Genomic DNA, 16,626 nt, shown 5'->3' on the forward strand with positions numbered 1-16,626 from the left:
ACCCCCAAGTGTGTGTGTGTGTCTGTGTGTATATGTGTATCACCCGCCGGGCAATCGGGGGTTAAACCTTTATTGGGTAATGGTGGGTGCCCTGATGCTTTAAAAAGCAAACTAACCAGGGTCACTCGTAATGCTTATACGGTGATCGTTGGTGAAGGGGTTAACTAGGGGCAATCAGGGGGTTAAAACCTTTATTAGGTAGTATATGGGGGTACTTGATGCTATATAAAAACCTGACGGGGAACCTAAATAGCTAACCAGCGTCGCTTATACGGTGATCACTGGTGAAAGGGTTAACTCTAGGGGCAATCAGGGGGTTAACTTTTATTAGGTTGTATATGGGGGTACCTAACGCTATAAAAACCTGGCGGTGAACCTAAAAAATAACTGGCTACCTAGCGACATCAGTGACACTAATGCAGCGATCAGAAAAACGATCGCTTGGTGACACTGGCAAAAGGGGGTGAAAGGGTTACGTGGGGGGCAGTCAAGGGGTTAAACCATTATGGGGGGGTGGTAGGGGGCTACCCTGGACCTAAACGGGTCTAACACTAACTGCCCTGACACTTTTTACAGTCACAACTGACACTAAATGCAGTGATCAGTAAATAAATGACCACTGCAATCAGTGACACTGTGACTGACTGGGGAGGGCAGGGGGTGATCTGGGGGGTGAAAAGTGTGCCTATATGTCGGTGCACTTACTTGGATGTCTTCTCTCCTCGCCGTCCGGTCAAAAAGACCGTCACGCAGGGGAAGTTTCTCATTCGCCAGGAGCGATCGCGAGGGGGTGGCCAGAAACCAAGGGCCGCCCCCTCATCACGGATCGCTCCAGAAGCGAAACAGACTTCCGCCACCAGCGGGAGGGGGTCCGATCGGACCCCTCACCTGCTGGAAGGCAGGTACATGGTTGTGCCTGTCCGTGCCATTGTGCCAACGTAAATGTACTGGCGGCGGTCCTTAAGTGGTTACGGTAATCGCTAGTCCTTTTTCTTCATAAATTTTGCCCAAAATTTATACTGCTACATATCTTTGGTAAAAAAAAATAACCCAAATTAGTGTATATTTGGTCTTTTGTGACAGTTTATAGTCTACAAACTATGGTGCCAATCACTGAAAATTGATCATCTGATCAGGCCTTCAGTACATTCGGTGTATCTCATTTCTTCAGACACTAACAAGTCAGGAACCCCTTTTTATAAAGTAGACATTCCAAGGTATTAAGTAGCATGGTGAGTTTTTTAGGTTTATTTTTTTGTTGTAGTGTGTGTGTGTGTTTGGTTTGTTTGTTTGTGTGTTTTTTTTTTTATTTTTTTACAAAATTGTCATATCAGGTTATTTCTCACACAGGATATGCATACAACAAATCACACCCCAAAATACATTCTGCTACTCTTCCCGAGTATGGTGATACCACATGTGTAATACTTTTACGCAGCCTGGCCATATACCGAGCACCGACATTGTAGTACCTTCAGGCGTTCTATGAGCAAAAATGACACCTCATTTCACAACCACCTATTACACTGAAGGCCCTGGAGCACCAGGACAATGGAATTGGCCACGAAATTACCTCATTTTGGAAAGCAAACACCCCAACGTATATTCTATGAGGCATGGGCTGCAAATAGGTACTCGGGTACTCTGATGGCCTGGTGACAGTTCCTCTTTATGGGGGGGGGTACAATCCGTGTGATTGGTGTGTACTGTAAGCGGTAACGCAATGTTACCGCAATCTCCTTGCACAAGATCGGCGTGCGAGGAGGAAAAACCGTGGTTTGTTTACATTTAGTGATTGGTTGTGAAAGGATCACAGCCGATCACATGGGTAAACAGCTGGCCAATGGCTGTTTACCAGCATCGTGACGAGCAGTGTTCCCGGGAACATGCCGCCACTGACGCGCATGCACAGTGGGGGTGGAACCATCTGTGATCGGCCATTACCCAATGACTGTTCACCCCCCCTCAGTGGCGAACGGTGTCTCCATGACACGCCGCCACCGAAGGAACAGGGATGCGTCTTATGAAGCCCTCCCACCACAAGAGCTGCGCTGGCTGGCTGTCAGTTGACAGCCGGCGGTCGGCAGCCAGTTAATTTGGTGTTGGAGCCTCAGCTAGATGCTTCATCTCGGAGATCTAACATTTCCTTCAGTCGTCTCGGGGCTTGTAAAAAGCCATTTGATAACTGGTTGCTTGATCTTTCACGGACCCTATATCCTAAAAATCGAAATTATACATACTCCCGCCAGTCCATCAATATTCTAGCATGTTGGATTATTTCCTTTCAGGACCTTCTATAGTGGAATGGAATCGCTCTTTGTACATTTTGGTGTGTGGTGTTTCTTTATTTTTTTTTATTTTTTTGAGCATGAGACCCCCTTACCCCTACAATGGGAGGCCCTTAAGGTGGTGTTACAAGGGGTTGTTTATCCAACATGGTGCCTGTCTTTTATAGATCTGCGCCAATTCAAAACACCTTGTCTAAGTTTTGTTCTTTAGAAACCTCCCCATCTCCAGAGTTGTTGGTCGATTTATATCCTCTACGTCTACAAGGTCATCTTTATTACAGCTCTTGGCGGCCTCCCATAGTACTTACCAACATAGACCTACTCCTAGGTAGGGACTGACATGGAAACAAATGTGCCCCTTGTCAGTGCCTGAATATTGGTCCAGGCATTACATTCTTGTTCCTCTCCAGACTTTCATGCCTAGTATTAGGCTGTCCTCAGGGGAGATCACTTCAGATCCGCTTTGTCTCCAGCAGGCTTTTTGTGATTTCTTTACGGCTTTATACAACCTTGTTCCATCATTATCCTCGAGGATGTAGATTCTCTTTAGCCATCGCATGCAGAACTATGTATAGGAGACTGCCATTTCAACCCAAGGAGATGCTAGAGATTCCCTAGACATTCCCCTTTTTCACATGAGGAATTACTGGATGCTATTACTAATACACTGTCGGGTAAAAGTCCTGGCCCCAATAGATTTAGCTCAAAATTTTACAACACTTGTAAGGAATACCTAATATAGTTTTATGCTTCGAGTGTTGAAATGTATTTCTGCGACTAACCTATTTCCTACTCCAGACATCTGGAGGCCCATACCACCTCAATTCCCAAACTGGATAAGGATTTAACACTTTGTTCCAGCTATCACCCTTTATCTTTTAATTTGGGTAAATGTAAAAAAAAAAGTCCCCAAATTGAGTGCTTCAATCTCTTCTCCCGAATCTGGTGCATACAGACCAGGTTTGTTTTCTTCAGGGGTGAGAAGCATGTGATGGCACTTTTGAATCCTTTTTTATTTTTTTTGCTTATGGGTCATGTCCAAACAGCAAAAATATCAGCTTGGCTTCTCTGTCTCTGTTTTGCACAAAAAGGCTATTGTGCAAAATTTTAGCACTATACTCTAAACAAAGTGCCAAAATGAGGATCAATGGTTCCTTGATTTTTTTATTTCTTTATCCAAAATGGTATCTATCTGATGTCTGGTCTCTCCTCCTTTTTGTCTTGGTAATGGAACATCTGGTAACAGCCCTTAGACGAAATCCTTCTATTAATGGTATACAAATGGACAAGCATAGGTGAAACTTGCAGTACTTGCTACTATGTCACCAATTCACATGTGTCAATGCCCTCTGTCTTGCTTGAATTCCAACGTTTTGGAGCCCTAAAAGAGAAGTGTGTTGGGGGGTGGGGGGGGGTTTGGTTTATCAAGCATACTTTCCTCGGTGGATTCAGCATCGGTCTGATTCTGCATCTGTCCCCTGGCGCCACTGCACTAAGAACTGAGCATTCGAACACTGCCGTTCGCTTGCTTTTCAGATCTTCCTGAGCAGAGAGCTGTAGACTCAGTCACAGCTCTCTGCTCCCTCCTCGCTCGTTGGAGCGCTGAGCTGTGGAGGGTACAGACAGCTCAGGCCCTCGGTGGCTCACTGAGCCGAGTGTCAGTCCAGGCACCTGGCGGATCCTGACTCCTTGGTCTTGATAACGGACTGGCAGCAGTGACATCAGCAGAGAGTGGACTTCAGCCTGCGCTCTGCTTAAAACGGGTCACAAAGTGCAAAACTAAATGTATATCTTAGTCAGAAGTCCTTAACCACTTCAGAGCCCTGGAAGAATTTCCCCCTTGATGACCAGACCATTTTTTGCTTTTCAGCACTGCTTCTGTTTAACTGACAGTTGTGCAGTCATGCGACACGGCTACCAAACAACAAAATGTGGTGGGTTTTTTTGTTTTTTCCCCACAGCTTTTCTTTTGGGGGTATTTAAACACCTGTAGTTTTTATTTTTTGCGCTATAAACAAAAAAGTGACAATTTTGAAAAAAACACAATTGCTATAATATCCCCAAAAAATATCAACTTTTTTTTTTCCCCCTCAGTTTAGGTCGATGCGTATTCTATATATTTTTGGTTAAAAAAATCGCAATAAGCGCTTGAGTGGTTTGTGCAAAAGTTATAGCGTCTATAAAATAGGGGATAGTTTTATGGCATTTTAATAAAATTTTTATATATATATATATATATATATATATATATATATATATATATATATATAATATATTCTTGTAATGGCGATTTATTTTTTGATCAGTGTCCTGTCATCGGAAAGAATGCTTGGCTCCCGCGGCAGTCAATCAGATCCAATGACTCAGGACTCGGAACCATGCCCGCACGGGTGTCACATTGGAGAGCGCTTCTTAGTAGCACCTCTCTGCCACGATCGCCGCTGAGGGCCCTCCAAAGAGGGGGATCGGGGGCCACCCTGTGCAATACGAACTGCACAGTGGAGGCAAGTATGACATGTTTAAAAAAAAAAGGGGTTTAGTAACCCTTTAAGTTGCGTAATAATAAAATGGAACGACTCCGGAAAAAGTATTGAATACACGAAGGGAGGTGCAAAAAGGCATGGTAAGCCAGCTGAAATCTATCGGTAATGAGAGAGCAATCCTGCCCCTTGTCAGTGCAAATTAATATAAGCTGGTTCAGTCTCAACTGATGGCCTATAAAAAAGATGTCTCATTGCCAAGGTGTCGCACAAGAAAATTCTCAAGATGGATAAAAGCAAAGACTCACAACCTTATTGTTGCAAAACCATACTGATTGCGTTGATTTACAGAAGGATTGCTTAACTTCTCAATGTTCCAGTGAGCATTGTTTGTTTGGGGCCATAATCCGGAAGTTGAAAGAACATTTCACCATAAACCAGCCACAACCAGGTGCTCCTCACAAGATTTCTGACAGGTAAAAAGCACTGTCAGAAGAGTTGTTCAAGAGTCGTGGAGAGCTTCAGAAAGAGACCTTGAATTAGCAGGTACAATTGTGTCAAAGGAAACTAGGGTTATACCTAGGGTTGCCACCTCATCCCTTTAAACCGAACGCATATTAATTACACAGATTCTGTAGCTGATTAAGGTGATAATTAAACTCACTTGGTGCCTTACCTACATGAAATTAGCCTCAGAACCTGTGTAATTCATGTGTGCTCGGGGTTTAAAGGGATGAGGTGGCAACTCTAGTTATACCAAACATTTACCCGAGTTCTTGTACTCGGGTAAATGCTCCCAACGCCTAATCCGATACCTGTGAATCCAGAGGTGGCCACGCTCATTCTCGAAAGTCGCAGAGAGTCAACAGGCTGGCAGCATAAGGCAAGCTGGCCAGGCAGGGATGGATGTTGGTCGTAGCCGCATGTTCCATTAGTTAATGGCAGTGATGTCCTGTGTCTGTCAGATTGAACACTGACTCCCATCTTGGTACACCCTGCGCTCCACTGCAGTAAGCCTGCAGTCCCAAGGCTGCTGCGAACATCTTGTTGCACCCAGCCCATATCGTTCACTAACCATATGGGCTGGGTGTAACGAGATGTCTGCTGCTGCCTTATGACTGTAGGTCTGTATGCACACTCACCATGCAAGACTTCATTGCTGGGAAAAAAAAAAGCTTCCTGCTTTAACGTTTGCTGCACAACATTTAGAGAAGCCTGCAAAAATCTGGGAGACTATAGTCTGGTCATGCAAGAACAAAATGTAACTCTATGGATGCCATAATAAACACAATCTTTTGGAGGTCAAATGGCACTGCACGTCACTCCAAAAACATGCCATCAGTGAAGTTTGGAGGTGGGAACATCATGGTGTGGGGCTGTTTTTCAGCATACGTTACTGGAGTACTTCATGTCATTGAAGGAAAGATGAATGTAAAAATGTACAAAGACTTTCTTGATAAAAAAAAAAAAAAAAAAAAAATTCTGCTGCCATCTACCAGGATAATGATAAAAGAAGGGTGGACATTTTCAGCAAGACAATGATGCCAAACACCAAGCCAAGGAAACTTTCAATTGGTTTCAAAGAAAACGAAAACTGCTAGAATGGCCCAAGCCTCACTTGAAATCAATAGAAAAATCTATGGAAAGAATAGATCACATTTCATAGAAGAGGCCCAAGGAACTTTCAAGATTTGAAGACTGTGGAAGAATTGGCCAAAATTACACCTGAGCAATGCATGTTAGTAGTTTCTCCCTTTTTATGTGGCGTCTCAAAGCTCTCATTACCAACAAAAGATTTTGTACCACATCGTCAATAAATTTCCGTTAGCATGTTCAATACTTTTTTCTCCAGTGTCATTCCGTTTGATTACACATAGCTTTCATTTCTGAACATATTTTGTTTTGGTTTCTTTGCATGTATGGATTGCATGGGTTGTTATTGACGTGGTGACAATTTCATGTCAATAGAACCTTTAGTAATATTTACCTAGAAAAATGGTGATGCATTCAATACTTATTTTACCTGCTGTGTGTGTGTATATAGCGGAGATCTACAAACTTTCTAAACCAAAAGCCAGTTTACTGTCCCTTCTTCTTTTTTTTTTTTTTTTTTTAATACTTTTTAGGGGCCAGACTGTGGCCATTGGGAGTTGAAGATGCCCCTGCTAGTGGGAGTAAATGCCTCCAGGCTTTGTGGTAATTTTGGTGTTTAACCACTTCGATACTGGGCACTTGTACCTCTTCCTGTCCAGGCAAATTTTCAGCTTTCAACACTGTCATACTTTGATAATTGTGCAGTCATGCAACAATTTACCCAAACTATTTTTATTTTATTTTTTCCACACAACTAGGTTGAGTGTCGCCAGCACTTTCTGCTTTTGCTTGCAAGCCCCTTGTGAAACTTTAATATGGCCTCTTGTAAAAGGAGTCAAATTCATGGATGCTTGCAGTCGGGACTCTTTCCGAAGGGTTTAACGCTGATTAAGCTTCACTTGGTTCCAGCATTGGCAACTACCTGTAACCGATGAGCAAGAGGGTGCAGATTAAGCTCTCCCAAGAAAGGCCAACACCAGTTTTGCCTTAGATTGGCAGAGGATGTTTTAGTTTCTACCTCAGTGCCTCCAGTTGGTCTTTATTTCACCAGTCTGGGGCTGATGTCTAACATTCACTCTTGAATATTCTTATGGCAGTGTCTTCCTTGCAACCCTACTCCTGTCACATTGACTTTATAAAATCAAATCAAGTTTTCTATTGGTTTCAATCCCTTCTAGGTCCTTTTAGGCTTGTAACAATACCGTAACTGTCTGGAGTGTTTTGCTTAGCGAGCTTTGTGTCTCTAGGCACCCCCCTTTTAGGTCTGAGTTCTGTTTCTTTTACCCCCTTGATCCTAGTTTACTCAAGCCAGTAAAGGAAATATTTATCTTTTAATTGTACAGGACACAGGGTAAGTCCAAAGACACAGACAGTGACGCCTGGCCCTGCTCCCTCATCACAGGGTTTGATTGGCAGCAGCAGGAGCCTATGGCTGCCTTGGCAAAGGAATGCATTAGGGTTGAACATGTTTAAGCTTTAGAATGCATTTTATTATGTGTTTTCTGATCACAGCAGTAAATGAATACTTCTATGTGATGCTTGAGGTTTTTAATACTTAAGAGAAGTAAAGGATTTTTTTTCCTGATTAATACTTAGGTGGATGCAGAATTGGTCTCCGGTGCCTCTGCACTGAAAACCAAGCGATTGAACAGCACCCATTGCTCTTCTTCTCTTCCTTCTCTTCCTTCTCTTCCTTCTCTTCCTTCTCTTCCTTCTCTTCCTTCTCTTCCTTCTCTTCCTTCTTTCTTCTTCGCTGCAGACGTGGTTATGATTCTCTGCTTTTCTCCCTCCTTGCTCATTAGAGCAGCCGCCTCAGGCTCGTGGCAGCTCACTGAGAGGCTGAGTTGGGTGTCGGTCCTGGCACATACAAACGCCGTGGTCGGGGTGACATGGTGCCTGGACTGACATTGGTGACTTCAGTCCCCTCTGCTGAAAACGATTCAAGGGAGTTCAATACGAATTGCACTCCTGTGATCCATAGAAGTACAGCCAAACAAGCTTTGGCTATACTTCTCTTTTTTTTTTTTTTTTTAAACTGTAGTGTTGTTTATCCAGATTATTTTTTTATTTTTTTGCCAACAGGGCAAAATGACCTTGCAATTGACAAGAATTTGCAAGAACCAGTTGATTGATGTATTTGTTTTGTAGTACTTGTGTTCATATGCTATATTTTTCAGTTTTTCAGGAGGACCCGATCGTACGCTCCATTTAGCCCTATGGCGCGGTTGATGTCAAGGGTGACATGTCCTATGACTATAGTTGCCACCTCATCCCTTTAAACCCGAACACGTATGAATTACACAGGTTCTGAGGCTAATTTCATGCAGATAAGGCACCAAGTGATTTCAACCTTAATCAGTCACAAACTGTGTAATATGTGTTCGGTTTTAAAGGGATGAGGTGGCAACCCTACCTATGACGTCCGCCGATATCCGGTCTGTGAAATCCAGATGGATGGAAACCCTATTTTCCATTTGTTTTTGGAGAATTGAGTCAGATGAAAATTGACAGGCGGTCCGTTTTAATCCGATCTCCATAGAAGAAAGCAGGGCTTTGACAGGTCCATCTCTGCACAGTGAGCGAAGACTGACCTGTCACCCGCTTGCTCAGCGGGGATCTGCAGATCGATCGCTGCTGAGCAAAGCGGAATCCGTACATGGACAAGCCCATGTGAAAGGACCTGAGGTTTAATTTTAATAAATTTGCCATTTAAAAAAAAAAAAAAATCTGTCATATACTCTGGTTCTCTAGAGATGGCGGTTTATATTTACAGCAAATATGTGAAATTTGATGCTACCAGCACAATCAAGTATTCCCTTGTCGCAAATCCCTGGACAATATCTTATTTTCTTATGAAAAGCAGAGGAGGTATTTTCAGCCTGTTAAGTTGTCACCATTTAAAAATTTTCAAGCATGAAAATTTTACCAGGTTGAAAGTGGTAAACATTTCATAGTCTTGCTGCAAACTGGCATTCATTTCAGGCTTTCTCAGCATATTGAAAACTCGTTTATCTCTCCTAGCCAATCACAAAATGAAGCTTGAGGCAGTTTGCTTTGTGATTTTGTGGATGGAGGGGGGTTGGCATCTTGACTGTAGAGCAGGGGTCTGAAGCCTGGAAGTACAGCGAAAGCTGCACAAAATCAGACAAACTTTTTTTTTTTTTTTTTTTTTTTTTTACGTGCAAAGGCATGTTTTGGATGGATATACCATATGATTAAATGAAAATCTGATCAACAGTTGATCTGATATGCTCTCATCCTGGATCAGTATCTACTCACCTCCTGGTGTCCACCTTTTTTTGTTTTTCTACTTTGAAAGATGGTTTCTGACTACCGGTTCTAACCGCAGCAAGTACATTTTTCTTCATGATTTAATTTTTATTGGCTGTAAAGCCTTAATATTTTTCACCTTAATGCATTCTATGCATCAGGGTGAAAAACTTTCTATGCTGCAGGTGTGAAAAATAAAAAGGTACAAGATGGCTTTACAGGGCCCGGGAGATTAAAAAGGTTCCTCCATGTACGTAATTTCAAGCTAGGCAATGATAAAACTGATAACGGTTGCAGAACATTTTTTTTAATACGTTTTTCACAAATCACATACTGCAACTTTTTTTTTTTTTTTTTATAGTGAAATGTTAAAGCGAAACCCAACCCATCAATTTAACCCTTTCAAAAAAAGTAACGTTCCTGGTATGCCAGGATGCTAACTGTAACATTTGCTTGTGCTCTTTCTCAACCAAGCTGTCAAATCATCAAATGGTTGAACTTTTTTTTTTTTTCTTTTTTTTTTTTTTTTTCTTTCAACCAGTCTAACCATGTAGTAGATCACACGTTCAGCACCATGGCATTTTGAGATCAAACAAACTAGGATGACCGCTTCCTTGGCTGAAAGGCATAGGAGGGTTTAGTTCTGCAGTAGCGGTTTAAAAAGCAGTTTTTGGGCTCCAGTCAAATGACTATGCATTGCCATAGTTGGTAAAATGTCAACAATTGGCTGAGGACAAGAAGACGGCCTCTACCCAGCAACAGTTTGGACTGTAACAGTGCAAATGTCAGCTGACACGCTGAGAGACGGCAGCAAGGGCCACTGATCTTTTGATCAGTCCTGGTGTACTGGCGGCCTATCTCCTTTTTTTTTTTTTGGCCCCAAAATGCCAGGACAGTACAAATACCCCCAAAATGACTTTTTGGGGAAAGTAGAAACTCCAAAGAATTTTAGAGGCATGGTGAGTTTTTGAAGTTGTACGCCGCTTATTTTTTCACAAAGTTTTCAGTTTAACAAGTTATTTCTCACACAATGCATTGGCATAGTTGGTTACATCCCAAATCACATTCTACTACTTCTCCTGAGTATGGTGATACCACATGCAGTTCACTATACATGTATAGTGCAGAGGTCAGGATTGGCCGAATTACAAAGTACAAGGATCAGGAGCAAAGATAATGTGCAGGAGTCAGGAGAGGAAAACAGAGTGCAGAGGTAAGGTCAGCTATAACACTGTAATATAAAATGTGCAGGAGTTAAGAGTGGTAAACTGCAGAGACCATGGGTATATATACCCTAGTGCATAGCAGTACCCCATATATATATATATATATATATATATATATATATATATATATATATATATATATATATATATATATATATATATATATATATATATATATATATAAAAAAAATTCACATGCATATGGACCCAAAATACCAGTGCTGCAAACAATTGTGAGGGGCGAATTCCAGACTCCTGGTGCTGTAAGTAGAATACCAAAACATATAATGCAAACAACTCTTAAATATTCCTTTTACATATTGCATGTGGAACCAAAATCCCTTTTCTGCAAAAACATTTTGTGAGGGAGTTAAGACCACACTCCTAGTGCTACCAATAAAGAATATAAATACTATAACATAAAATGTCAATGACTCCCAAATAGTCAAATTCTCATGGTTCATTTTCACACCATTTGGTGTTGGAGTTACTACCAAACTCTCAGTGCTGCAGCTCACACACAGTGCAAAGTACTATGAAGTGCGCTATAAACAAACAGTCCACTAGAGAGCATGTTATCTTGTGCACATTGCTGGATTGAGAGCAAGTGGCAGACAGATTCCTCCATCCACACAAGTGGGGTGCATGTGGGAATTCCCCCTTACTGGGACACTGTATTTTGACAGCAGGGACTCTCCCCTATGAGAATACACTGATCAGCACTGCAGCCGTTTCGGCTACAAACAGCTAAATTGAACAAGGATTTCCAGCAGAAGCAGATATAACAATTTGGTTTCTACTTAACAAAGAGGGTTACACACTGATCAGAATTCATCTGCTTCAACAGGGGGCTGAATTTTGATCAGTGTACCCAATTTTTTTTTTGTCCTTTTGCTGCTCCCTGCACTGCTGTTACTGGTCCCCTGCAGCTCCTGTGTCAGTAGTGACAGTGGTCACACTCCAGCCTCCACTTTGGACCATACATGGTTAATCTTCCTGTAGCTATGATGTCTAGTGAGGGTGAGAGCACTAGAGCTGGCTGAAGCATAGAATCATGTAGGGGGAAAAAAAAACTATACCCCTTTCTCCCCCCTCCCCCACACTGCAAGAGTGGACTTTCTTGGTCTTAGGCTGGGATAAGCCACCCTATCCTTTGCTTTGTAATGCTTCCATTATTGGAATAGGTTAAAGAGGAAGTAAACTCTCCCACTCTGATGCTTCTTTTCCTTTAGTCCATTATAATTAATTATCAAACTATAGCCACTGTAATCCAGCCCAAATCACATATTACTTAGTGTTTAAAGAAACTTGAAAAAAAAACTTGTTTCCAGGGGTTAGGCAGCGCCATCTTAAGTATTGTTTTCTGATTCCACAGTAGAGTGTATTTCTGCCCTTACATTGAGCACTTCCTGTATTGTTAACCGAGCCTCCTTCTCAATCCAACGTTTATATGGCAACCCTGCTTCCATGTTCATAGCTGACTTGTTTGTTTCATAGTATTTACTTGTGCTGATTATCTAGTGTTTGCCTGTGTGAGTGATAAGACTGCAATAATGCTGTCGCATGCCCTGCTTTACACTGCATGTGATGTCACATGGGGTGTAGGAGGAAGCTCTGGGTGATTATGAAGTCTCCTGGGATTTCAGTGTTGTGTGCCGTAGGAATTCCTGATAACAGATAAGCACATAGTGTGCCATAAATCAGGGGAGATCTGGGCATGCTCAGTGACATCATTCTAAAGAACGAAAAGGATTACAACAATACTAAGCAAGTAAGGAGATATCTACAAGCAGTGTTCATTTGGGTTTTTATGCTGATTTACATGGGCCAAAGTTGTGGGGGAGGGTTTACAACCACTTTAAGAATTAGGGTGACATTTCAGGTGCTAGATAGATGTTAATCCACATACACATTATATCTTATTAAAAGTCATTCTTTTTAGAAGATGTGTATGGATTACGTCGATGTAGCACCTGAAATGCCACACTAATTCCTAGCCTGTTCAAGAATTTTACTTTCACTTTTAATAAACCTGCACTGAAAAGTGCAGGGCACGTTTACATTAAAGTGTTAAATGGAGAGCAGTTGGGACTCAGTAGAAGATCCAGCCTGCCATCCGCGATTTACAAATTGCCCTGCCCTGAAGGGGGTCTCTGCTGTATGCTGGGCAGGAACTAAGGATCGATGCTCTGCCCCAGTGTGAGGTTCTCTCCCTGCCCCGCCCACATGTAGTACCATTGCGGGGACTGTACCAACTCTGATCTGGGGGGTGGTGAGACTCGCAGGAACTCAAGAAGGGAGCCTGGAAAGGGCCGCAGAGCAGCAAGCAGGGGTGCATAACCATTGATTTAGGCAGGCAACGGGGGGCGTACAAGTGTCACAACTAGATTTTGTGGACAGATTTTTCTTCTCACAACTTGGTGCCCTCCACACATGCACACTGCGCCCAGGGCAGAAGCCATGCCTGCCCACACCTTGTACTGGCCCTGACCACATGTGTGAATCTTTTTCACAGCCTAGATGCATAGAGGGGTCCAAAATCCAAGGAGTACCTTTTTGGGCTTTCAAGGAGCATAAATTATGCATAAAGTGACACGATAACTGTGTGGTGATAATTGGACAATGTGACTTTTTTTTATTTTTATTTATTTTATTATATAATCCTTGCTCTCACCGGAGAACTACGCTCTCCCCATAGACCATGAGAATACTCCTCTATGGAGGTGATCAGGATGGGTGTCACTGTAGTTATCACTGTATAAGCAATCAATTCCATTTAGGTGCCGTTGTTTACTATTGTGATCGCTGACCACAGCTGTCACATAGTACAGGGCAAATTAGAGATTACATTGGTAAGCAGTGGCTAGGAATACAGCCATTGTTTGCAACTGACGTGATTGGTCACAATGATCACCGGGTTACCAGGACCACGCTCAGTGGCCCAGTACAATAGATTCTTCAGCAAACTGCTTATTGTATTTACTGTAATATAAAGTGTCGGCCTTTCTTGTAAAATCGCACTTTCGTTTAGCTGGAAAGTATAGTTCACGCTACACTTCTGGCCCACTGCGTTTGAGAGCTGTGGCTTTTTTAATAGTTGGCAGTGTCCTTTTTTTTTTTTTTTTTTTTTTACCCTGCCCTTTATATCCCCTTGTCCATTCGCAGGGCACCTCATCTTTGAATAACTCTTATCCCCTTTGTAAGATGAGACTTAAAGTGGAACTAAACTATTATTAAACTGCAAGAAGTTGGGCTCTTTATTTCAGAGGATACATGCAATAACATAAGCCTGCTCTGTCTTCTGTAAAATGTACTCTGAGCTGTACATATGTAGCTTAGTTTACATTCCGACACATTGCCTTTGTTCCAGGTTGACCGCACTTCTCTGGATGCATGGGTGCAATGTCATCCTGCACAGGCCAGTCAAGAGAGCACCCAGAAGAATTGGGGAGATTACGCTAGCAAGGGGCCTAGCAGGCATCCGTCTGCTGAAGCAAAGGTAAATGTCATTGAGTTTGTTCCACTTTAAGAAAGGACACGGGGTGGCTTCTTTTGCATGCTGCCGCCAGAATGCACAGTTGGCCAATGGAGAGGTTGGTATTTACAGCTGGGAGGGATTAAATAAAGCACACTGTTGGCATAGTGTCATGAAAGGTGATTTTATTTATTTTTATTTTTTTAATAATGTGACTCAGGTATTCTGATGCTTAAAGGGTTTAACCCCAAAAAAAATATAATTTTCCCTTAAAGCAGATTAAACAACACAGTGCTTGTGCTGTGTAATCTGCCCCTCTCTAAATTAAAAAAAAAAAAAAAATTGTCTGGTCCTGCCACTTCCTGTATCCCCCCTCTCTGCGCTGACCACAATAATCAGGGCTGCTGAGCCCTGACCACTGTGGTCAGCGTATGTCCCTTCATCATCCCATGCTCTTCTCTGTCCCTTCATCATCCCATGCTCTTCTCTGTCCCCTTTTCTCCCTGCCTGTCAGTGCTGTGTTCTGTGTTAGTGTCTGCCCTCCGGCCGCTATTAGAATTTTAAAAAATTTATAAATCTGTCGCTGTCAGCCCATCTATTTTAGGCAGGCGTAGCGCACTCTCTATATGCCTTTTTATAAAAACAAGGCTTGTAAATACTCGCTAACTTCAGGCCCATCATGTGACTTGCGGCTGGTCTCCAGGGCTACTGTGGGAGGGGCTGAGTGACCATGTGACCTCCCTGCCTGACATCAGAGGGATAGCTTGGCTATGAGTCACGTGACTGGCCTGCAGATAGGTCTAAAAAGGTATTTACATGCCTTGTTTTTATAATAGACGTGCAGTGTTCTATGCCTGCCTAGAGGGGGTAGCAGTTCTTTACACTTTTGGGTTAACAACTACTTTTACTTTTTATTTTTACTGAGACAATGAAACAAGGAGGCTAGTGACTACAAATAGCTGTTCACGTTTCTTCAGATTTCTATATACACATATACACACACACACGCACACATTCTCTTTTATTTTTTTTCCCCTAGGTTTATCAAACCTTTTTGTATTTAAACCAAGACTTATTCCCAGAAATTGTCACAGGTGATGCTGAATGCTTTTTAGAGCATTTATATTCCCCTTTGGATAAGCAACCTGTTCTAAATTATGGGGTATAGTGTTTCTGGTTATAATGAAATCTGAGACCAAATCCTTGTTAAGACTGGATAGTGGATCTCAAATGAAGGTTTCCTTATGTTTTAGGGAGGAATTATGGTCTTGTTTAGGCCCCTTTCACACTGGAGCGGTGTGGGTTCCGGTGGTATTTGGCCTCTAGCAGGGCGGTTTTACCCCCATGCTAGCTGCCGAGAGGGTTAAAACCCCTGCGAAGCACTGTTGCAGCGGCACTTTGCTGGCGGTATAGCCGCGCTGCCCCATTCATTTCAATGGGCAGGAGCGGTATACACACTGCTCCAAAGATGTTGCTAGCAGGACCATTTTTTTTTTTTTTTTTTTTTTCTACTGGAGTGTGAGGAATGGCTCTTTCTGGGCACTTTGCAAAGCCCCCCAGTGTGAAAGGGGTCTAAATGTTCAACAGGGCTGCATACATATATTTAGAAGCTTTTTTTTTAATTTTTTTAATGAAGTTTGGTTGCTGTTTTGACAGGTAAAAGGTTTCCTATTACTGAGCTACAAAAAGTACTGGGCACACCTCAATCTCCTTGTCTACTGGTGTTGGTTAACATGGTGCCAACTGGGAAAGCTTATATTGTTTCTTGGTATTCAATTTTCATTTCATATAGCCTGTTAAACTGAATAGAAGGCTAAAAAACCTAGAGGGCCCATTTTAAACCTTGCACATTAAGCCTAGGTTCATACTAATGTGGTGCTGGAAATGCCATGACCCATTTGTTTCCTGCACCACATTCAAATTGCACTGCTCTTGTGATCTGCAGTGCATTCTTAGGGCTGCAACTTACGATTATTTTTATAATCGATTAGTTGGCCGATTTTCTTTTTTTTCTTTTTTTTTATTATTATTATTATTTTGATTAAATTTACTAATAACCTTTAAAGTGTGGTGTATAATTTAGGTAGACCCCTTTCACACTGGGGTGCTTTGCAGGAGCTACAGTGCTAAAAATAGCACCTGCAAAGCGCCCTGAAAGAGTTTCTCCTCGCACTCCAGTGTGAAAGCCCTCGATGGTAAAAAAAAATCCTGCCAGCAGCATCTTTCGAGTGGTGTGTATACTGCTCCTGCCCATTGACATGAATGGGGCAGCGTGGCTATGCTGCTGGCAAAGC

At 42.3% G+C, this 16,626-nt stretch overlaps 1 protein-coding gene and 1 long non-coding RNA gene across 5 annotated transcripts in view; one reads left to right on the forward strand and one right to left on the reverse strand.

Moving 5' to 3' along the window:
• The window catches only part of LOC143961004 (uncharacterized), a 123,788-nt gene that overhangs the window by 49,341 nt on the left and 57,821 nt on the right, over nt 1–16,626 (reverse strand). The gene's annotated exons all lie outside the window — the stretch shown is intronic.
• The window catches only part of SPIN1 (spindlin 1), a 121,552-nt gene that overhangs the window by 15,156 nt on the left and 89,770 nt on the right, over nt 1–16,626 (forward strand). Inside the window, exon 2 of one of the 4 annotated variants that reach the window (XM_077470089.1) lies at nt 14,228–14,356. The exons of the other annotated variants lie outside the window; for them this stretch is intronic. The gene's annotated coding sequence lies outside the window, so the exon portion shown is untranslated. The remainder of the gene's footprint in view (nt 1–14,227; nt 14,357–16,626) is intronic. 4 annotated transcript variants of the gene reach the window in all.

This window comes from Lithobates pipiens, unplaced genomic scaffold, assembly GCF_037356315.1.
Source record: "Lithobates pipiens isolate NorthernLeopardFrog02 unplaced genomic scaffold, aLitPip1_a1.2 Scaffold_11, whole genome shotgun sequence".
Lineage (NCBI taxonomy): Eukaryota > Metazoa > Chordata > Amphibia > Anura > Ranidae > Lithobates > Lithobates pipiens.